This window comes from Balearica regulorum, chromosome 2 (genome assembly GCF_011004875.1).
Source record: "Balearica regulorum gibbericeps isolate bBalReg1 chromosome 2, bBalReg1.pri, whole genome shotgun sequence".
NCBI classification, from domain to species: Eukaryota; Metazoa; Chordata; class Aves; order Gruiformes; family Gruidae; genus Balearica; species Balearica regulorum.
The window spans coordinates 76,630,422-76,645,638 of NC_046185.1; the positions used below are offsets into that span (position 1 = coordinate 76,630,422).

Here is a 15,217-nt window from a genome sequence, read left to right on the forward strand (position 1 = left end):
CTCTTTTGGAAGCAAGCATTGAGAGTTAAAAACACAGGACTAGCCAGTGTGACAGAAGCAAAGGAGAACCTAGGGGTGCTAGCCAGCAGCCCAGTGTCCCACTGCTGTCCTTTGTGGCTTCCCAGCCAAGCCGTTGGTACTCAGTCTCTTGTCATGGCACCCTTCGGCCTTCTGTGGTGCTTACTGTCTTTCCCAAGGTTTACATCCAAGCGGGCTGTCTCCCATGCTGCCTTCTCTGAGGACCTACTGCCAGCCATATCTCCCCAGAACCATCCTTGGGGCAGCGTGGGGAAGCTCTCCCTCGCTAAGTGGCTTGTGAGCTTTCACCCTCCGGTCTGACTGCTGCGTATATCCCTTGGTCATGAGTGCCCCTGGCTCTAAGTCATTTGATGGGGATGGGCATGAGGCACTAGGAGTCCTGGCCAGATGTTCCCCTTTCCTCTCCACTGGGGGCCCGTTGCAGAAGAGGTGCTGCCCCCCACCCCTGGAGCATGAAAAGGCAGTGCAGGTCAGGAAGTAAGGGCTGACACGAGTCTTGAAATGCACATTTTATTGATTGTAAAGAGACTGTGCCTAGCCTGGCAAGGCTAACATCTCCCTTTCCTGTCTGTGGGTTTTCTATCTCCTCCACCCCTCTGCAGGGACCAGAGCTGTCCAGGATTTCCTTGAGTGATTGTGTGCAGGTTCACAGAGAGCAGTGTGTAGGGAGCTTGGAAGAAGACATGTTGGCCCTCCTGGAAGGAGATCACTGCCTCTTTCTGGAGGACGTCTTGCCGATGATGATGTCAGGAGGCAGTGGCTGCACTTGTGGCTAGTCCAATTCCATGGGCTTTCTTTCCTCTATGGGCTCTGGGTCTCCTGCCACCTAGATGAGTGAAGCCCTTTGGTCTTGCACAGTCCTTCTGTGTGCTTTTATCCTGCTTCCCGTCTGCATATCCTTCTTCTTCCAGACCCCCTCTCTTGGGCTCATCCTTCCTTGACTATCAGGGAAGCAGGAACCCCAGGAGTGGTGTCCATGGTCACACTGCCATGACCACTTCTCATGACCTATTGGAAAGATTTCTGCAGAAGGTAACTCTAGGATCGGATCATACGTTACATATGCGTTCTTCAGTGTTTCATGTATTACTTGAACTTGTTAGATCACTTCAGTTAGTCTCTTGAATGTAGCAGATACCCATTTATTAAAGCAACTTACAGCATGTTTACCCACCCACACATGCACACTCAATTTATGTGAATTTTTTTTCCTCTTTAAATTCATGACAGACTCAGAATTTTTCAAACCAAATGTTAACCTCAACATTTGAAGTAGTCACCTTAAGCCTTCTGTAGCTGGAGGCTCTGTAGAGCCCGTTCTCTAAGGTGAATGTGAATTAAGACTTCAGAGTGCCCATTTCCTACTTCTGGCCATACAGGAGTATAAGGCGCTATGCTTTAAATTTGATAGGAAGAATGCCTTCCTATATGTGCTGATGAAATTTCTGCATGAAATATATATATGTATTTCTGACATGAGCAAATGGTTAACCAAGTGTGCTAAAGACATTCTGAAAAAGGCATCTTTTGCGATCTTGTTTTTTCTGGCCTCCTTTATGTCCTCAAAATTATGACAAACTGCTGGCTGTTGAACATGAATTGGCTGGATGGTTTAGTTGCAAACCATAACTGCTATGCTGGATGAGAGCAGGTTGGAAAAATAGTTTTCTGACAGCATATCTTTTAGAGCATGACTTGTCCTGAAGATTAAAATAAACCCAAACCCACAAGACCAGAAACTTCTCATTGACTGTCCCACTACCATCTTCTGGAACAGGGATATTGACACAATAACATGCGTTATTAGGATGCAAGTTTACACACATGCTGTCAGTATTGTGGTGGTGTTCTTATGAACCCCCAGGTAATTTGCCACAGTTAATTTTCTTGTTTTGTAATGGTCTTCAGTTCAACTGTATCCAGAAGGTGGCTTCTTCCTCTCGCCCACAGCTTGCTTCTGAAGCCTAGTTCAAAGGTTTTTTCTTTTCTTCCTCATCCTATGATTCCTTTTTTTGATCTCTGGTTTGACTTTAATCTCAGCAGGAATCTTCCACTACCTTTATTCCATAGATCTGCATTTTTGGGTTAGAAAGAATAGCTCAAAACTAGAGGAAGCACTATAATAAATACTGATTGTGCCATAAAAGTTACCACCCTGAACCCTGAAGTTAATCACCATCTCAGCTGAAGTGTGGTAGCCGCTCATGTGCAAGCTGCTTAGCCCCTTGAGCTGCAAAGTAAAAAGTCACATTTATTTATTCCCCCCCCCCCCCCCCCATCTTCAGCAGTGGTTTCAGGGAAGAGAAAAGAAGAGAAAGAAAGATGTTTTAAAGCCACTTTGATACTGATTGAACAGCAGCTTATCTGATTGCTTCCTATCTTCCTCGGAGTGAACAGTAGAAATCCATTTTCAGAAACATTCTCCTAGTTAGTAGCTGTAGTGTTTCAGCATTGCTAAAGCCAGCTTGATCAGATGTTGCACACATGGCTGTATTATAACTGCGGGATTTCTTGCACTTCTTGCTGACAGGCTTTGCGGTCTCTGCTGAAATCTCCCCCTGGTTGGACACCCTGTACCTGGGCAGGTCTTGTTTGGAGTGGTTTGCTTATTTTGTTTCACGTGCTACTTGGGCAATTTTTGGCACACCAGACCTTCCTCCAGTAGCATACAGGCAGTTACAAAAACTCTTTGATCTGTTGAGGCCTTAAGGTAGCCCAGTATTCAGAGGATTTGTGTAGAATTAAAGCAACTGCTGCCGTTAACCACGTTGAAGCGTTGCAGTGTATGTTCTGACGTGCCGTGGGTAACTTTGTCGATGTGTCCAGTAGACGTTATCAAAAAGTGGGCAGAAGCTGTACAAAATAAGTGATCACGTGACACACTTATGCTGTGAACAACTAGTTATAAAACAAAACCAAAACCTTCCAAGCATGAAGAGGTGATTGACATGCTTGCTAAAAGCAAGCAGGTTTTTTTCCCCAAGTGGCAGTTTGTGCAAAAACTAAAGATTTACACTTTGTATTGGGTTTTCCTGGGACAGCTTGTGACTTTACATGTAATCTGTTACTATTTAAATGCAAATTGCTGAGCTTTTGCAAATTTCTTCCTTTAGAGAATGTTTAGTCAATAAAGATTTTCTGATAAAGCCATCTTATTGATGCAAGATAACTGGTAGAGATACCTGCATTTAGCTCACTTTCCTCAAGCAGGGGAAGACATAGCAGCCGCTACATCGAGATAGATAGATATAAACATATATATGTATTAATACTCGAACAGGTGTAGCAATTAAGCACGTTCCATTATGTACCTAGATTTTTGAAAATCAGACGGAGATAGGTAAAGTATCCAGAGCACTGGAAGAAGTTCTCAGGCTAGAAAGTACCTCTTGAGCTGCTTGGATTTTACTATAGTCAAACTAGTTACTTCTTTTTTGTATTCTGATAAGGATTCTGAAAATGTAGGAAAATACTGCAAGCTTCTTTTATTTTGAGAAATGGTGATGAGAGACTGGCCACAATGAAATATCCACAATGGCCCTGGTTGTTAGTCTTAGCTTAATTTTTATTTTGTTTTCTTTACAACTGTTGTGAACTGACAATTTGTACATAGGCAGTGCTACAGCATAGTTTGTATTAGAAATACTGGCCAACTATTGCCAACACTTGGGGGCGGTGACTTTATGAAGTCTGATAGAGCATCATTGTTGAGGATTTTTTTTTTTAGAAAACTGTTTTGCGTATCAGTGTGAAAGGTGTGATGATGTGACTTTCTTAAAACTGTGAAAGATAAATGAGATTCAAGCATTATTAAAGAAATACAGACATCTTGTTTTATTGGTAATACTTGGAGGTTTTTTTTCTGAGGGCTTGCAAAGTAATCTATTACTACAATGTAAGCAGTACAAAAGAACTGATTATTTTTTTTCAGTATTCATATAATGTAGATTATTTCTTACATTCCATCATTTCTTTGCATAAATTACATTAGTGATTTGCTCAGAGAGTGGAACCCTTGAGCCATTTGGTTGGGGGAAACACCACAATGGTCTGTTCCAATACAAGCTCTGATGCTGGGGTGTTAATCATGAAAAGGCACGATCGTTGTGTTTGAGAGATGTGTCTGTGATTTCTGTGTGTGTGGTTTTTGTGGGGTTTGTGGGTTGTTTTTTTTTAGTAGGTTATAGACCTGTCAACTGAGGTGTATAAATCTTTACCCCATATTTGAGATTCTTAAATATTGTCTTTTGGTAAGGCTTGCTGTTCTAGAGATGTGTAAAGAGTTCTGTATCTAATTGAAAGAAACTCACCTGAATTACAGATGTCCTTGTCTGAGGTGGGCAATTAGTTCTGGGGCAGGTTGCACCTTGAAACAGGTAAATGGTTCTTTATCTAAGCAGAAAGGTGTGTGGTCAATATAATTAGGATCATAGGTTTGATCAGAATGGGACAGCTATTCTAGACTCTTCAGGGAAGGAGGGGAGGGGTTTCAAGCACACCCTAAATTGCAGCAATAGAGCAAATTGGCTAGAAAGTAGAGAGATAAGGTCCATATTGCTGATAGTTGAAGCAAGTAAGGATGGCAAAGTAGTCTTGTGTGAAGTTGTTCTACATGACACTTGAAATTCATCAGACTTCCAGTTTGAAGACCTGAAACAATTTCATTAGCAATCTGAGAGTTACTTTGCTCACTGGCATCCAGTGAATTTTAATGGTCTGTGTGAGCACAGTGGCTCTTGCCCCGTGGGAGGTTTATCATTTTATCAGCTCTGTGGAGGGCTGTGAAGAATCATCTTCACCCATCGGCCTGTTCAAACCTTGGTGTTGAACCTGAGCCATCCAGAAACAAAGAGAATAGCACTATTGCCTTTAAGAGAATAGACCCACATTCAGATGGGGTAAATTCCTTTGCTCTGTGTTTCATGCTACTTTCATTCCTTTGTTAGAGTTTCATCAGTCTTGAGTTTTCAGGGCTGCCTAAGTATAATGGTGCATACACTTAAATGTAATTTATGTTATCTGGCTGTGGTTGCTGCTTCCCAAAGCATAGAGATTTGAATGTCTGTTTCTTAAAGAGAATGCACTTGTACGGAAACAGTGGTTCCTGCAACCTAGGTACCATCTTCCCTTCTCTCCTTCCCCTGGCTTGAGACACACAAATGTGTTGCTGGCAGTGCTGGAGTCCACCAGGTCATCCTTTGAAGCATTGAGCCTTCCAAGGTTAATGCAGGGCATCTTTAGCCTGCGCTGGGACAGACTGTCCGAGGCGGTTCACAGAACGTCTCCCGTCCACTCGGTGCAAGGGTGCTGTCAAAACCTGACTCCCAACGCCGGTGTTCTTGGAAGCAGCTGGCCAGCAGCGCTGCTATAAACCGGAGCTCTAGTAGGTTTGATGCCAAGTAGAACAGACGAGCTACCTGTATTTCACAGGTCTGAGCACAGGGAGGGCAGTGGGTTGAAAAGGATCAAATATCCTGTACCTTCCTTCTGTGTTACAACTTCCCCGGAAAGAACATAGTGAAGATTTTATTTAAAAAAAAAATAAATTTTTTAATGCAAGCTAAAAGAGAATAATTTTGAATACATTTCCTTAGAATGGACAGGTGTGTTAGCAGGTGTGTGACATGCTGAAACGTTCCATAACACCTGGGTACAAATATTCTCACTGTATTTCTTTTCATATTTCTGATGGGGAAGGAATATAGTCTGACCATGTACTTCAGAAACTTGGACAAAACATGAGAGCAACCCTGCTAAGGATTCGTGAATACGCTTAAAGGTTTTATGAGCAACAACACATCGTTATGGGATGCATTACTCCCTTACATTGCATGAGCACCATCCAGTATAGTAGTTAACATGTATTGATAGCTCAGTTCATTAGATCCCTGGTGTGCTTTTAACTCAAGTAGTGTAGTCTATTCAGTATAAGTACTTTGATCAGTGAGATTTTGCATCATTCTCTTAAAAGCCTCTTTAAAAAGAAGAGGAATATGATATATTACTTTAGGTTACTTTATGCTTTCTCAGGGTAACAAAACTCAACTTTTCTGTTTAATTCCTATTGGTAAAGAAAATTCTCTTTCACAGAAAACAAATTTTTCAGAGACTTTTTTTGGTGGAGTCAGTATTGACCAAAACCAAAGAGCTTGGGAACATGCAGTAGAGTAGGGTTTTGGTAGCTTTGTCAGTGCAGGCCCATGCCAGTGAGAGTGACTTACTTTGGAGGTAAGGCTAGCTTACAATTAAGTACAAGTTAAAGGTACATTATCAGGATCTATGGGCACCAGCAGGAGAAGCAGAATTTCCATATAAGCGTGTAATTTTCTACTGTGAAGAATTTCCTTATATAAACTTAATTTATTCAGTGGTGTTTTGTTAGAAATGAAAAAGGAACCTAGTTTATGTTTGAAGAAAGAAGCAAAAGAAATTTTATCGGAAAGTAACTGTTTCATTTTTGTAAGTGTTTTCTAGCTGAAGACAGCTCTAAGAAGTGATTGCTTTCACTGAGAACCTTGTGCATTTGGTTTTTTTCTGTTGTTAAAGACTTTATTTTAGCTGTAAACTATGTAAACTGTCTCTAACAGCTACGGTGGTTTTAGTCTCATTAGAATAGAACAAAGCTTTCAGCATTTCTAAGCCTGTCAGTTGGATTGCCTCCTTGCTAGCTGATTAAAAGACAGCAATCTAATGCATTGAATTTTCTTCTACCATAATAAATGGCAGTCTGGTCCAGAAAGTGCGCACTGTGGAATATACTATCTGTTTTCTCTGTGCAGAGTACTAGGAGACAGCTAAATTCTTGCAGAAACGGTTAATTTATACTAAGAGAGGGCTGCATCTAGTGAGAGAAACTTAATTTGATGTAGTTTCTTGCCAATTCTGGGTGCAGTAGTGTTGAAACCCCTGCTAATGCCTGTTTTGCAAAGACCAGCCTAGAGAAGCTGAATCCGCAATGCTGGCGTGTATGCGTGCTGTAGAAGTGCATTGCTGAAGCTGTCAGCTAAGATGGTATGCTCTCTCCTGCCTTGCTGGAGAAAAACCTTTTATGAATAAACTGCTGCTACTAGATACTGTTGGAGGTTGCTAATCATGGTCCAGCTCTTGCCAGATTAAATTTATGTATTTATGTATTTATTTATTTATTTCTGGGGTGGGGGGTAGAAGAGCCACTTTTTTGAAGAGGAGGAGAAAAAAAAAAAAAAAAAGAAAGAAGCTGGCTAGTATATAGCAGTAGTTTTTGATGTGAAACTAATACTTCCCTGATAGCAGTTACAATGCAGGTAATGACAAGTCACATAACTAGTAATAGTCCTTAAAATAAATCTAAAACACCTTCAGAAAAACAACTTTCAGGCTCAGCTATAGCAGTATGTTGTATAAACTATATCAGTCTATGCATGTAAGAAAGCTTTTTTTTTCCCTTAATGTAGGAGAAGAAACACCTCACTGACTTGGGGCATGCCCACTATGGGGTTTCAGTGTTGACAACAGGGTCCAACCCCCCAATTTTTTTTGCTGAATTGAAGGACTTCTGGTCAGTGGGTTACTGAAACCCAGACGGGGGTCGGGAGGAGAAGTTCCTCCAAGGGTCAGACTGGCAAGCCTTTCTGCCTTCCCCTGTATCATGGGATGTAATATAATTCCTGTGATTCATTTAACAAATTCCCTGCCGCTGCAGAGACATAGACCACGGACGCAGGTCTGTCTTGTCTGTCAGTCTCATTTTCCTTCTTTCTTCGCTAATTCCTGGTGCATTGTGTTTCTCGTAGCTATTGTATATGTTGTGTGGTGGGCTGGTAAGTCTGCTGAGGGTTGTACGACTGTGTGGGTAGCAATGGATCTGTGTGCCCTGCCAGGTTATCGCGTGTTTTTGGTGACTTGTGGCACCGAGGATCGGACGTGCTGTGGTGTGTCGGGAGGAATGTGCTGCTGCCTTTACTACTCCCGTAATCCCAAACAGGGCTTGTTTGTTCCTGGTCTCTAGGGTTATCGCTCTCGGTCTTGACAGGCAGTATTGTAAAATCAGGAGGGTTCTTGCAGTAGTGGCTTTGCTACTTCAGGAGAGAGCCCGACTTCTGACAAAGCTAAGTGGCTTTATTTTAAGCCCTTGTTTGTACAAGCTCTCTTAGCAATGGGAATGCTAAAATTCTAGGTTCACGGTTACTCTGTTGACTTACTGAGCCTTCGCTTGGGCTCTTACCTAGTCAAATGACTATAGTTAAGAGGCAGGAAACCTAGTTACAGATCTCTAATTATGTAATATGTGGGTTGTCTGAGAATGCACTTTAAAGTTTTTTGCCTGGTGTGCAAAGCCTGTTTTTTCTTTATGTCTATGACATGTTAAGCACTGGCCCAGTGATTGGACCCCTGGCAGAAGACAGTAAAAATCATGAACTGTGTTTGAGTAAACTTGAAATCATTTGCAAAGCAGTGACTTTGGACAAATCCAAGAGCCTTGCTCTTCTGTCACAGCTGTAGTTGTGACAAATTTCCTCAAGCTCTGGGGTGTCAGCAGGCTGAAAATACGTTGTACCAAACAGCTATCTGGTAGGGGACTGTGCTGCTGTATTTAGCCACTAAGAAGCCCAGTGACTTAAATCTTTTAAGAAAGGACCGTCAGATGCATTACTAATTGATCTAGACTGTGGAGTTTGGATTAGAGCTTGCACATTGCTCTGGATCTGTCAGGTGGATTTCCTCCTGAAATAGCCTATGTGTTTGCCTTCATGGGGCTGGGAGTAAAATTGAGTGACAGAACAGAAACTCTGTGGATGTCTGCAGGTAACCAGTAAGCTATAGGAAAGTTCACTTAGATGAATAGCTGGCTAGTCGGCACTTATCATAGTTGATTCTATTCTCTTCCTTGGAAATTTGATGCTTTAAGTAAACCAAAGCTGCAAAATCATGGCATAAAAATGATGCATAGTTTAGAAAACAATGCAGAAAGTTACTTTACATAAATGCAAATAGTCTTCTGTTTGGGAAGTGAAAAATCATATGAAGTGGTCCTCAGAAGAAATGCTGCCTAATCTGTTTATTGCTTAAGGAAACTCCAGAAGCATGTTAACAATGGCAGTACTGGGTCAGATAAAGAAATGTTTGTCTACCTCCATATCCTTTGTCCAAGAGCAACAAGTTGCCGATACAAAGAGAGAGTGTAATTTCTCAAAGTATCCCCTTCCTGCTTCAGGAGCCTGGAGCTGTGTCCACTCTTTCACAGCCCCTGGTAGACACCTCTGCAGTGAATGTTAATAATGGCTTTTTTTGGAAGCCACTTATACTTGAACACTTCGCAATAGTTTCCTAGTCCATGCTAGCAGAAGGCACTTCATTTTGCTGTACACAAGTTGCTTGAACAGAGTAAAGCCAAGGTGGCTCAAGTAATGACCTGGCTAATTTTCTCTTTATGCTTGACTAGTTTCAAGACATCCACCTCAGTGTGATAAAGTAGCACGGCCAGGTAGGCTGCGAGCTCCTGGTGCGGCAGGAGTGCCTCTGTGCAAACCGAGGCGTATCTGCCTTGATAGTCTTCTGAACCGCAGAGGGACCCGTCAGCACGTCTGACTTGACTTTCTGTTATGCTGGACGGTGTACAAACATCAGAAGTATGTCATGATCTTAATTTGTCGCTGTGGGACTGCTGGCATGAGTACGCGTGACTCTTGCTCAATTGAACCTTTTGTTCAGGGGCATGGCTGTGTGGGTTTGCAGACAGCTACAGTAAATCCAAAACCAGGGACTGTCATCTTGGTGGTCTGGACGTCCTCGGTCTGGCCGTGCTCCCGGGAGGTTCCGAGAAGCTGTGCTGCCACTTGTAGCCTTCCTTCATCTCGTAAACTTGCAGTGACTGCTGAAGTTAGAAAAAGCTGAAGCCTTCAGGAAAAGGGGATTTCCAGACCTCTGGAGAAAGCTACTCTGTCTCTGCTAATGTCAGGTCCCTTTCTATGCGGAGAAAGGATAGAAAGGAAGTATAGATGATACTTTATTATTTGCACTTTCAGATCTGCTTCCTCCCTTCTGTAAGCCCTATTTACCTGTAAGATTATCCTAAATGACTGACTGGATAACCTTTGCTGATGAGAGAAGCAGCAATAGAGTAGTAGCAACACGCTGGTCAGCCTATTAATGCAGTCTTGTACTGATAAATATCTTCTGAGCTAAACTGCAGGTGGGAACAGTAGCGCTTGGAGCTGAAGAAGCAATTAAAGAGCATGTGTGCAGACAGCAGAGCTGTATATGGCTCTCTGATTAAAACACCAGATTTAATGTTTTCTTTGATAACTGAAACGCTTATCATGCTAGCACAAACAGCAGCAACCATTGTATGTCATAGTTTGAGTGCAACTTGAAAGGCTTGGTTATAGTTTGAAAAATAAATCCAGATTGTCCTGGTTACTGATACGTAGAGATAACACTGTGAGTGGACTTTGGCTCTTGCTGCGATGCAAGCATGTTGCATTTTGCGTCGTGCAATGTAGGTTTGCAAAAGGACACTGAAATCTAATCTGTAATGACGGTGTGTTTGGCTATATGAAATGCTAATGCTTTAAAGGACTCTCTGAAAAATAAACCCTGCTTCAGATCCTTCTAGCACTCTTGCTAGTCACTCAATTAAATCATCCTTGGTTGCAGACGCTGACTGACAGAGAAAATGGTACATACAAACAAGTCAGCGAGGGCTAATGCTCAGCTAGCTTCTAAAAATACTACAATAGCTGGATGGTACAGTAAGTTAAGTAACACGCTTTAATTTCATATTGAGAGCATTTATTGGAAGAGGAGGGAGAGCTGGGGATTAAAACATGGAGCAAACACATGACTTACCAGGAGCCCGGTTTCAGCGGGGGGGGATGGTGATGGACCAAAGCAGGTGCCCACCTTGCTGAGGGCCTCGGCCACGGCTCCGAGCGGGAGCCTGACAAGGAGGCCACTGGCACAGAGCAATTTATGTAACTTTTTTTTTCCTCCCCCGCTTTCTTCTTTTAACCTTGTTCCAGTGTCTGTCTGATCTCTGCTGCAGCTGGCCAAGTGCCACTGTTTGTCTGCGCACAACAGAGACAAACAGATTCTGGAGGGTCATGTGAAACTACCCTGAGCTCTTTAAATCGCACCGCCCTTACCTTTTCTTCTCTGTTGCCTGCATTGCTTTAACAGGTGTGGCTTTGTTTATGCACGTCTGTCGCTTTACTTTAGCACCTGGGTTTTGCTGGCCCTCTGTGCCCGGAGGAAACCTTTGGCTCCCTGCTTTGCTCAAACTGTGGGAGAACTCTGGGCAGGGGTTTGCACCTAACGAAACAGGCAGGGGTGTCAGCTCTGTAAAGGCAGCACGGGCAATCGTTAGTCATTGAAGCCTTTACTTCTCAAAACTTTGATATATCTTGCTTTGGCTTAAGCTTTAGGAATCAGGCCTGTGGTTCTCAGCATCTTCTGGTACAGCTGTAAGGTTCCAGAGAGGGTGTATCCTATTCCTGAAAATTATTGGCAATTGCTAGTTTAAAAAAAATTTTAAAATCTGTTTTAATTGGAGTTATGGGCTTGCAGCCATTTGTAAACCTGAAATAAGGTCTTCTCAGTTAAGTGTTTGTGCTACTGCTGTGGGAAACCCAAAGGTAAAAAGATGCATCTCTGCCCCACCTCACCTCTGTTACTACATAGTACTGCATGAATCTTGCCTTCCAGTAGGGACTTGTGTTGGGACAACTGAAAACATTTAAGTGTGTAACAAATAGCTTATACCTAGTTTTCCTGTTCCACCTTTCATTTCTGTTGGGATGCCCTTTTGCGCTTCCCAGCCAAGAGGCAATATGCAACTGCATCCATGCATTGGATATCTGGACTTGTTCTCAGGAAGTGGAACTGGTGCTGCTAAACTGCATCTGTGGGGTTTTAGCTGCCCAATAAAAATACGTGATGTTGAATTGCATGGAGGGAAATGCACAAAGAGAAGCTCTGTGCTAGGAGGAAGGATGTTCTTCTGTTTTCCATGCCTGTGATGCTCACCTCAGCCTTTGTATTGAGAGCAATCAGCTTCAGCTTTAAATTTTGACTGAACCTTTTTCTAGATAAGCATCTCCTCCCCCCTGTTATCCTCAGAGCCTTTGAAAGAATTGTGCTAAACTTTCTGGGGAACAGACTCTTAATTGTATGTGCTTTCTGCAGTTGCCTTCTTGTGCTGCAAGCCCTAAATTTCCTGCCTGAAATTTAAAATTGAGGTATTGTGGGCCAGGTCACTGCTGGCTGTGTGGTGTCCCTGAGAAAATGAGATACATCCAGTGAAAATGACTAGTGCTCCAAAACCAGCAATAATGTTAGGATGTGATACCCTGCGGTTGCAAGGGATTTGATAGAGACAGGAGCTCATGAGTTGCTTGTTTCTAATAGATGTTCCGTTAGCTCCAGTGAAAAAGCTAACAAATATTGCCTTGTTTCAAGAAAGTAAGAACAAATACAGTCATACTGACAGGAGGTAATTTCTTTTTTTTTTTTTTTTTTTTTTATTCCTAAGAAGCAACTACAAAAACTTATGAGATTAGCTAGATGTGGCTCATGAAACAACAGCCAGTGTTGCGAAAATCAGTGGCAAGGATGTAAAGAGCTGTAAGAGGAGATAGCCAATTCGGAGGGAGATGTCTGAGTAGTCCCAGTTGTATCTGGCATAGATAGATGGATGCCTTATGTATCTTATCATATATTGTTTGCTTATAAAAACCTCCCTTAGTCATACCACTGTTGGCAGTTCTTGTCTTATAAACGCCTGTGGGTTCCTGAATTGATCCCTGATGGTGAAGGCACTCAAGAGCGGTGCTTGAGTACTTGAATCAAAGCTCAAGTATTTGCTGTTTGAGACAGTCTCTCTGAAGAAGAGATAGTATAATTTATTTCACATCCTGTATAACTATATACAGTTCTTATCCCCAAACACTATATCCATTATGTTTTTGAGCAGTAGCTTATATTCTGTAAACTAGAAATGTTGGGCTGAGAGCTCAGTTGCACGTAGTTGAATTGCTGCTCACTGTGTACATGTTACTGCTCTGCCATAATTACAGTGTCATTTGACGTGAAGGTGGTTCTTAAGTTTTTACATAAACGCAGAGCATGCCATTGTGTATTTATCCCACACTTTAGCACAGCAGGAACATATATACACTCACGTATATCAGTGTAGCAGTTTATGGTCGGTGATATATCAACGCAGTCAACTTTATGCACTTGCTTCTGTTTTTCCATACCCACCCTTAACTGCTAAATGCAAAGGTATGCCAACTTTGTAAAACTGTGTACCTGCTCTAAATTTCCTTCTTGTACTTCTAAAACGCAATGCGATTTATCTTGCTTTTTTTTTTTATGTGTGTGTGTTTATATTTCAGTTTTCCTCCTTTCTCCTAGTTGTCGTCTTTGGCAAGATCCGTGAGAAACTGTAGTATTTTAGCCTTAGCCAAATTCAGTCTGTGTTAAAACTTCTTGAAACCTGATCTTGTGAGAGTTCTAGTATGGAAAAAAAACAAAACAAAAACCCAAAACACAACCCAAACCAGGTTGGCATGCAGAGCCATGGATGTTTATCTAAACTGAACTTCTGATTCCTCTTGAGGTTTAGTAGTTCACTACTGAATCTGTTTCAGTCCAGTTAATTAGTTACAAACCCCTAAGCCACAGACTTGGAATTAAAGAAAACAAAGCCCCAAGCCTCCGCATAATTTGATGCAAGAAGAAACTTTTATTAAACTAGGAAGTGCGTTTACATCACTGTTTCCCAGTTTGAAATGCAAACTGATGTACCGATGAGCTAACAGCATTGTCATTGATTCTGAATTCATGCCACATGAATTAATGTGACAGCCTAGTGTCCCCCTGCAATCCCCCCCATCTTTTTCTCTGACATTGGTTTCTCTGTTCAGAGGTATGGCAGGGATTTTTTTTTTCTTTTGTATCAGTGGTTTGGCTCTGTGCGATGTAGCTTACAGGGAGTACGGAATGCTTAGTTTTGATAAGATTTTTGCTTTTCTGTTTTTAGGACAATGTAGATCAGACTTCGGCTCATGGTCGGCGGGACCTGGTGGAACCGGGTTTCCAAGAACCATCTAACCGCATCTCCCTGAATCACCAAGGTAAGGAACGGTGGTTGGGAATCCAGGCTCCTCGGAGGAATGCTGAGAAGATTTTGCCTCCTGGTTGCCATTTCTCCTTCTAATTTAAAAAAAAAAAAAAAAAAAAAAAGAAAAAAAAAAGAAAAAGAAAAAGAAAAGAAGAAAAAAGTTCTGGATGGTTGGATGAGGAGAGCCGAAGAAATTGTTTCTTGTCATAACTGTCCTTTGAGCTATAGCTGAAGATGACAACTTGTGGTGCATCTCAAGTCTTGTAGCCCAAACTGCAATCGCTAGCCCGGGTAGCAGGGATATTCTCCTGGTTTTAGGAGGGGGGAGGAGGGAAGTACTGAAATCGAATTCAACATTTGTAATGTTAAAGTTGCGTTTAAAAAAAAAAATCTTTTGACTACCACAAGAAGGGCTCAACTTTTGTAGTAGGAGAAGAAGAAGAAAGTATGTTTACTTGCTTCGCATGACAGAAATCAACTCATTCAAGGAAAATTAAGTCCTGAACTAGGTGTTGTAATGCTGGTGCAGTAGTTTAGTTTCTGTAATTCAGCAGGGCCATACGTAAAAAGTTAAAATAAATCTTAAAAGTCTTTCTTTGCCAATTTCTGTCTATTCAGATACCTAAAAAAAGACAGTTACTATTATAGCAGGGACTTCTTAGCTCAGCTTTATTTTTTTGGCTTTGAAATAATTAATAATAGAGTGCACTGCCTTAACCAGCGAACCTCCTTACCCTCAGGGTTCCTGATGGCTTAATTTGGAACCAAGTACTTGAAGGTCATCATCAAATGTTGTTTCTTCAGTGCAACAGCTAATAGTATTGCAGTCAGCACAAGGCTATGAAAAAAAAAGATCACAAACACAGTACTTAAAATATTTGCCAAATATGGCATGCTTAACTTTTCCTTTAAAAATCCAGCTTCTTTCATTTGCCGAGGGCAGCAAGACTGGAATTTCATGACTTGTAGATCACCAAGACTACTTAAGTTTCACAAACAAGTCCCAGAATGTATTGAGGTTTATATATTAATTTACTCCGCTCCCAGCACCCCAAGTCTTCCAGTGTTTTAAAGCTT

The 15,217-nt window shown here is 41.8% G+C and overlaps 1 protein-coding gene across 4 annotated transcripts in view; it reads left to right on the forward strand.

Annotated features, from left to right (window-relative positions):
* GRB10 (growth factor receptor bound protein 10) overlaps positions 1–15,217 on the forward strand; it is a 149,690-nt gene that overhangs the window by 47,615 nt on the left and 86,858 nt on the right. For all 4 annotated transcript variants that reach the window (XM_075744748.1, XM_075744747.1, XM_075744745.1 and 1 more), the window contains exon 3: positions 14,060–14,153. The gene's annotated coding sequence lies outside the window, so the exon portion shown is untranslated. The remainder of the gene's footprint in view (positions 1–14,059; positions 14,154–15,217) is intronic.